Source organism: Lycium barbarum, chromosome 3 (assembly GCF_019175385.1).
Source record: "Lycium barbarum isolate Lr01 chromosome 3, ASM1917538v2, whole genome shotgun sequence".
Taxonomy (NCBI): Eukaryota; Viridiplantae; Streptophyta; class Magnoliopsida; order Solanales; family Solanaceae; genus Lycium; species Lycium barbarum.
Window position 1 is genome coordinate 89,939,878 of NC_083339.1, and position 9,345 is coordinate 89,949,222.

At 36.4% G+C, this 9,345-nt stretch overlaps 1 pseudogene; it reads left to right on the forward strand.

Moving 5' to 3' along the window:
• Window positions 1-1,611: 1,611 nt before the first annotated feature.
• LOC132631001 (uncharacterized) lies at window positions 1,612-2,757 on the forward strand (annotated as a pseudogene).
• The last annotated feature ends 6,588 nt before the right edge of the window (window positions 2,758-9,345 follow it).

A 9,345-nucleotide genomic window follows, 5' to 3' on the forward strand; every position in this document is an offset into this window, starting at 1 on the left:
TTAGTAGCAGCGAAATACAAAATTCTTCTAGAAAATCAGATTTAGAGGAACTAGCCAACAACTTATATGGAGCAAGACACAAAATAATTTTCAAAAGTAAGAAAGAAGAATTGTCAAGGAAAGGAGAAAACTTGTTAAGAAGTAGCAAGAGCAAGTACTTGTAGAATTCTAGTCATGAAAGCAGCCATTTGGCCTTGGATCATCTTGTCAAATTCTCCTCTCATGTGTGCACTCTCCTCTTCCAATTTTTTTTGCAAATCTTCTTCCATCTCCTTTTTTAAGTCGATAGCCATCTGTTCATTTTCTTCTTGCAACTTTCGGTTCAATTCTTCTTGGAACTTCCGATCCATATCAGCTTGCATCTCTTGACGCATAATTTCCATCGCAGAAGACACGCTGGCTTCTATGTTTGCCTGCTGCATTTGAGTCTTTCTGGGAGGCTTCTTTCCATATCCAAAACCACGAACATAGCCTGATCTCTGACCAAGAATGGATGAATACATCTCTTCTCTAGTCATGGGATGCCCAACCTCTTCAGATTGTTGTTCAACAACAAGTTGCTGAAGCTGGCCCTACATTTATGCATAATAATTTACACCAAGACATAATAAACATATGAAAGTAGCAAGTAATATGATGGAAAGATAATAAGGCAGTGATTTTAGGGAGTTACATGAATTTGTTGGGATTTTGAATCCAACCACACCAGTTCTCCGTTAACATTCTTACGTGTATGTTGGATCTCCCACACTTTATCTGGTGTGTCCTTTTCTCCAGAAACCGGATCTCTCTACAATATAGTTTTATAGGGAAAATTTATAAGAAGATAAATATATAAATAACAAAGCATTATATGTTATAATAGTGGAACAATAGTATTTTCACCGTAGATTCTTCTACTTCTGCAAAAGACCTTGTACCACAAGCATGCTTAGTTATTTGCTTTGCCCTATTTCTTTTGTTTCTCTCACTGACAACCTGCAATAAGTCAAGAGTTCAGGATAACTTTATTCAAAGAGTAAACACACTTTGTATTTCCTAACTTCCAAAATACTGGTTATTAAGTTACCTTGAATTCCTCACTTCCAAAATACTTTACTAGGTATTTCTAGTCCTCCAACTGAACATCCTCAGGTCGATGAGAAAATCTGTCTTCATCAGTAGAATAACGGAGGTAATCAGTGTGCAATCGAGCTTTCCATGCTCTAAAAAACCTTTGCATACTACTTATCACAAAGCCTTGAAACTTATGCTCTCGCAGCCCGCCACAAACTTCAAATTTGTTCTGAACATATTGTAACATTATATTTGATATAATAATCATATGAATAAATCATGAATCTAAAGGAAATATAATATTGAGATTAATTTGTTACCTTGAGCTGTAACCACATTGCTTCTCCGTATTTCAAAACAATCTTTTGCCATTTTCCCTCTCGGAACGAGATATAGGTCCGCATGATCAAACCAGAGTAATTAACAATTTCTCTAGCCCCGGAACCCACAGCTCTATCAATGTCATCTGGAATCATTATTGTGATTTTTCCTCCATACTTAGTTTTTATATCTACTGTTTTAGATTTATATTTTCCCCTTCCTCTCTTTTTATTGATGCGAGAAACTGCAAAGCAAACAAAAATATATCATCACTACTGATTTTAATATATATCGGCTACAAAGAGTCTTAACTAACAAAGAGAGTGAATTTATCTTGCAGCTCTGGCCGGAATTTCAATAGATATGGGGGAATATAGGATTTTCTACAAGGAGACATTCAGGTTCTGAAGTATGGTTCGACTGGATCAAGCGTAGCAGACATTTAATGAGAAAAGTTACTATTAGCATTAGTTTCATGAAATGGTTGGTGTTTGTCTTCAATACGGCATTAGAAGAAAAGAGAAAGATAGTAAAGAGATGGCATACGAAGGAAGAACCTTGACACTCGAAGCTAGACTTAGCACATATTTAGTTAATAACCGATTTTAACGAGACAGCCCCTTCGCACTTGAAACTAACCAAAACATGATTAAGGAAGCATAATATTATTCATTGTCATATGAGAAACCTGTATGTTAACATCCATATTAGCATATACATGTCTCCTTTTACGAAGGCGGACTATGATGACACACATGATTTTGAATGCAATATCTGTTTTGAATTAGCCCAAGATCCCATTATGACTCTCTGTGGTCACCTCTACTGTTGGCCATGCCTTTATAGATGGTTACGTTTTCACTCACAGTACCACGAATGCCCTTTTTGTAAAGCCCATATTCAATAGGAGAAATTAGTTCCTCTTTATGGCAGAGGAAGGACTTCTACTGATCCCAGATCAAAACCAATCCCCGGCCTTGAAATTCCTAATAGACCTGCAGGACAACGACCTGAAACTGCTCCTCCACCTAAACCAAATAATTTTCATAATCATGGAGGATTTGGTCATTTGGAAGGATTGGGAGGATTTTTTCCCACAGCAACTGCAAGATTCGGTAACTTTACAATGTCCGCTGGTTTTGGTGGATTGCTCCCTTCATTACTCAGCTTCCAGTTTCATGGATTTCATGGTCCGATAGCGTATCCTACCATATCAAATTACCCTTTTGGATATACTCCTGCATATCACGGGCCACATGTTCGTAATGCTCAAGACACAGCCCAAGTACAAGCAGATAGCAATCTCAAGTTTATGTTCTTACTTGTTGGTTTTCTTGTGCTCATTTATTTGTTAGGCTAAAGAATGGATTCAGTCTTGGCCTGATGCTAATATGGCTGTCAGATTTTGTGCATGTGTATATGTCAACTCTGCACTCACTTTGAAGTTTCTTCTAACTTTGGTGATCTGTAGATGCTGGCACTTTGTTAATTTAATGTAACCAGTTTATCTTTCTGTGAAATATGTACATTTTGAGTACTTAATTTGGTTCTAGCTCGTTTCTGCATTCCTTTTGGGTAAGAAAACCAAATAACACATGCTCTTGATGGCTTGTAATGCTTTTCAGTTATGTGCTTTGTTGGGTGGCTATAACCTCTTTTGTTTGTGTGATGTTCGGTAGATCATACTAGCCAGCCAAGGGGTAGCTGCTTTAGTTGACACAGGAGTTACATTGAATGTATACTGGTGATTTTAATTGCCATTAATCAAAGGTCATTCTCCAAGCCCCCTCTACCCTAAAAGAGGATATACAGTAGGTCATTCTCCTTTTACGAAGGGGACTATAACAGAGAACTAACCTGCACCATTTTCAGCCTTTGGAGAGGGGCATGCATTTTCTTCTAGATTCCTTGATGATTGTGTCTCTGGAGATGTTCTTTGGAGAGGGTTACATCATATTTGTCCGGACTGTAGAGTTCCTTGACTTGGGTTACTTCATTGTCCTATCTCCAAAGGTGCCTTGTTAATGCCTATTGATTGTATTTGTGGTTGAGACGTCGTTCCAGAATTTCCACGTCCTCGAAAATTGCCACGTCCACAGCCTGTCCCGCCTCTCCCGCTTTTACCTCGTCCAGTTCCTCTCATTTCCTGCAGCATCAGATTAAAAAGGATAAGTGTCATAATCAGAAATTAAAGATGATAAAATATATATTTATATGTTGGAGAAAATATCAATTCATTAAGCAAAATATTAAATCAATCATTTATAAAAATGTGGGACATTTTGCTCACAACTGTACCTTCATTGATGAAAATGTTAAGAGTAAACCACTAGTTTTACTTAAACACTGATTCTATCTATAAAAGTAAAGCTACAAACATCTTGGTTTTTAGTTTCAGGCCAGCCTAATAAGAACAAAAATACAGAGAACTTCTAAAAACAAGATGTAGTCATCTATATCATCAGTTTTTGCTTCTTTATCTTCAAGAGGATGTATCACTGTCCTCTCCATCATTATCATCAAGTAACTCTTCTTCGTCTTCTTCATTCTCGGATACATCTATATCATTGTCATTAATGAAATCATCTTCCTCATTTCCTTGGTCATTGGTACGCAAAACAGTTTGTGGTTCAATATCATCCCTATGTAAAGACACCTCAATCTCTGTTTCTTGGTCATTGGTACGCAAAATATTACATTCAACTTCCTCTTGTTGATAAACTTCTTCGTTAAGTAATGCTTCATCTTCAACTTCAGGAATATTGAAAAGGTCGCGAGGATTTGTCTTTACAACAACAAGCCAATCTTTATTGACCATGTCATTCAAGTAAAAGACTTGCTCGGACTGAGACGCCAACACAAATGGCTCATTTGTATTCAAGGCACAATGAGTATTCACACTTGTAAAACCATATTTGCCAATCTTATATCCTCTTCCTAGGCGAGCCACATCCCACCAATGACACTTTAATAAGTAAACTTTCCTGTTCCCCACATAAGACAACTCATAAATGTCCTCTAATACACCACAATACTCCTTATTAGGGTCTGAATCATCTCCTCTAACAAGAACTCCACTGTTTTGTGTTTTTCTCACAAGCTCTTTTGTTTGAAATCTAAATCCATTCACCATAAATGTTGAATATCGATGAACCAATGGGTCAGGACTGACAACTAAGCTTATGAGATCATTATTTGCGCATCCTTGTTCAGATAACACAAATATCTACAGAAACAAACAACACTATTATGACCAATATAACACCTTGGGATAATTACACTAATAGTAAAAGTGTCATTTAAGTAAACACACCTACACGTGCATGAAACCAATCAAGAAACTCATTGTTATGCATCCTATGAGCTCTCATTGATCCTTGACTTTCAATCTCTCTCGTGTATTCCTTACATTTTGTGTTAATGAAGATTAATTGAATTGTCTCAATGTGAAATTATCTTGGAATAAATAAGAGACTTACTCCAAGAATTGCGACACCTCTTCATAATTTTGAAGCACATACATGCATGCTGGGTTGAACTCATCATGAGGTAGCTTCTTTCTATCTGTAGCAGCACCTTTTGGTTGCCCACTATTTTTAAAGATGGACATCTCACCCTTTGACCTAGATCCATCGTCATTTCTAGTTGGTTTATTGAACATGGTTGAGATATTCTTTAAATATCATGAGCAAAACGTGAGGATTTCCTCTGCCAAATAACCTTCTGCAATTGAACCTTCTGGATGACCTAGGTTGCGTACATATGACTTAAGTGTTCGCAAATACCTATACATAGATCTCTGATTAATATAATTATAGAATATGATATTCTAAATATGTGGCATTTATATTATAGAAAGACACATTACCTCTCAATAGGGTACATATCCCGATATTGAACTGGTCCACCAAGCTTTGCCTCTCTTGCCATGTGAATTGTCAAATGAATCATGACATCAAAGTACGACGGAAGAAAAACCATTTGAAGTTTGCACAATATGATAGTAATTTCAGCCTCTATGATATCAAGATCTTTAATTATCAAGCACTTAGAGTATAGATTCTTGAAAAATTTGGCTAAGGCTATAATTGGTTCACAGACTTCCTTAGGCAAAACACCTCGTATAGCTACTGGAAAAATGTCTTGTAATAATACATGATGATCATGACACTTCAATCCATGTATCTTTTTCTCAAGTATGTTAACAAACCTTGAAATGTTTGATGAAAAGGCATCTGGAACCTTCAAATTAGCTAAGCAATCACATACCTTCAACTTCTCTTGTAGGGACAATGCATAGCATGCCGCCGGTAACAAAATATTGTCCCCATCCTCAATTGGATGCAATCCTTGCCTGATTCCAAGGTCCACCAAATCATATCTACTTTTCAACATGTCTTTTGTCTTTCCAACCATATTCATCACAGTTGATAAAATGTTATCGGACACATTTCTTTCTATATGCATCACATCAAGGTTATGTCGCAACATAAGATTCTTCCAATAAGGCAATTGAAAAAATATACTCTTCTTCCTCTAATTATAAGCATTGTTAGAAACATTACGCTTTCGCTTTTGCACTTTACCATAAGTCACATTGCCCAAATCTTGTAATTGCATAAGTGCTTCATCACCTGATAAAAAGGGCTAGGTGCAACCCCCATTTCCACTTTCCCATCAAATAACACCCTGTTTCTACGCCATGGATGGTTTATGGGAAGGAAGCGACGATGATCCATATAACATAACTTATTACGTAAGGAAACTGATTGTGTGTATTTATGGCAACAAGGGCATGCAAGCTTGCCTTTGGTTGACCATCCTGAAAGGTTCCCATATGCAGGAAAGTCACTAATCGTCCACAGGAGAGCCACACGCATAAGAAAATTATATTTTGAGTGTGGATCATAAGTCTCCACCCCGTCCCATAGTTCTTTCAACTCTTCAATCATTTGTTCTAAGTATACATCAATATCATTGCCTGGACACTTAGGGCCTGGAATAAGAAGTTTCATCTTGAAATATGGATTTTTCATGCAATCCCATAGTGGCAAATTATACGTAACTAGTACGACAAGCCAAATACTATGATTGGAACTCATATTCCCATAAGGTTGGAACCCATCACTTGCTAAACCTAATCTAACATTTGTTAACTCAGTTGAAAAAGTAGGATGACGCTCATTGAAAGATTTCCATTCTATTGAGTCGGATGGATGCCGCAAGACACAATCATCAATATTTTCTTCCTTGTGCCACCTCATCTTCTTTGCCGTCTCTTTTGCCATGTATAATCGCTGAAGCCTTGGTTTGATTGGAAAATGTCGCAATACTTTATGAGCTAATTTCTTGCCTTTGTGTCCTTCTGACTTCCATCTAGACTTACAACACTTTGGACATGATTGGGAATTGACATAATCGTGCCAATATAAAATACAATCATTCTGACATGCATCTATTTTGGTGTACCCCAAGCCTAGGTCACGAAGAACTTTCTTCACTTCATAAAAAGATTTGGGTACAAATGACCCCTCAGGAAGAACTTCTTTAAAGAAGCTCAACAACTCATCCATTGATTTGTTGCTCCAATGGTTAAGATACTTCAAGTGAAGTAATTTAACAACAAAAGATAACTTTGAGACTTTTGTGCATCCAGGATAAAGTTCTGTCTGAGCATTTTCTAACAATTGGTAGAACTTTGTTGCATGGATATTTGGCTCTTCACTGCCCTCAGAAGAATTAGTATTATCCTCCACATTCATATATCAACAAGCATCGTTAATCATTTCAGTAATATTTTCCTCTTCAATGCTATCATCTTCGACTTCATCATCAACTCTAACTAACACTTCTCCATGCAAGTCCCACACTTTATAAGAATCCCAGAAGCCCTTGTTCAACAAGTCTCCTCTTACATTAATCCTTAGCTTGAACACGGTGTTCATACACCATTTACAAGGACATCTAATAATAGTGCTCACCCCGGGTTTGACTGAATGCCCAATTAAGAAAGCTTTCTACTCCATCTCTGTACCTTTGGTCAACTCTATTCCTAATATTCAACCAACTTTTATCCATTTCCTATTTTTCAACAAAAAAAGGAATAAATTAATTAATTAGATTTTTCATAATGATAAATAGTGGAAAAGGCTAAGAAGAGGCCTATGCAAAGGCGTCAGCATCAATAAGTCAATATAAACTTCATATTTAAAAAATTAATATATTCATAACTAAAACATACTCTACTTTATATGAGAGGTGCATATCAGAAGAATAATTGTGATTAATATAATTTACGAGGAATATGATCAATAAATCATGCAGTAGACAATATACAACAACCACTAGTATAACTCCAAGTGCAGCCAATGTTTTCTTTAAAGGACAACAACATGTACCAAACATGGTGGCCATTTAAACCACAGGTATGGCAAGCCTATCGAATGTAGTATCTATTCTTTTTATAGAATAAAACTAGCAGGCAGCTAAGTCCCCCTCAAAGTGTAGCATTTGTTTTTATCAAAGTAGCAATAGTTCATAGCAAACAACAAAGAGCCACAATTCATAGTAGACTAGCTGAACCTTTCAAAAATGCACAAGTTATTATGCTCAAATGGTAATTAAAATGCAATAAGAATCTCCAGGTGCAGCAGGTCAGAACAGTAGTAGCAAGGCAAAAGCTATGCAAGTGACAATCTTATCCCAAACGAGTGTCAACAATAGAGGACTTGCCCAGCTTGCTTGTAACAAAAAACATGGCAGCAGTTAGAATCTCAGAGTGCAGCACCTGTTTAATAACAGTTTCAAGATCCTAGGTAAAACCATCTAGTTGCAGCAATTCAGAGCAATATGACAACAGGCAGGGTGATGGAAAACGTTTTTGAGTAAGAAAGACAATGCAGAACTACTTTGATCAGGACTTGGATATCATCACAAGTAAACACACAAAGAGGCAGTTTCTTAGAGAAAAAACAAACTTTCAAATGGGATACATGTTTTATCTTTTCAAGCCTCATGCCAACAGTATCTACCAATATTCAAAGTGAAATTATGCAAACACAGTTGGTCTTCTACAACTAGGAGGGCTTTTAAATTTGTTCACTAAATGCAAAAGGAAAATGCTTATACCAAATCTTATTACCTCCAAGGAAATGACCAAATCAGATTCGCTTAGATCTCACTAAAAAGTGTTCTTTAGGATATGCTTCATCAATACTAAATTCTATCTCTAAAAACCAAAACCGTTGTTTCGAGCTTGTTTAATGTACAAGAAGAATCGAAAATCAATACATAGTTTTTGAACAAAAATCACGGCATTACTTCAGCGTATACAACATTTAATAAACTGTCAACCGCAAACTCATCTGATACACCACAAATCGAGTTATACCGTCCATATTATCTAATAAGCTGTGAGAATGAGATTATTTGATCTTTCAGATCATGTAAAAGTATCAGTACATTGTTTAAACATCAGGGAGTCTCTTGACAAGGCACTATCACATGAATACAGCCTTTTCGAAACTCAATACGATTTAATCAATAACTAGTTTGCTGCATATGCAATTTCGGGATATTTGAAAATATAAATAAGGACATTAACTGCTTTATCAACATTTAAAAATGAAGGGGAAATGCAGCGATTCGTGTTTGCCTTCATATTTACTAACTTACACATACATACACAAAAAATCCAAAGAGTAGAGTATATTGGGCTGAAGTAAATAATGCTCATAAGTAAATAAAGTAGCAAAGGAAACTGCTGTCACAACCCAGCTAGGGGCCGCGACGGGTACCCGAGGCTGACCACCGAGCACCTCTTATTTCCCCACTTATTATTGTCATTTACGCTCCTTTATCATTCATGATTGTATGAAAATCATTTTTGGGTGGAGAATACGATTAGTCTATATATATATATATACAAATGCCTCATTAGGTCATCAAAATAATATATATGATGTATAC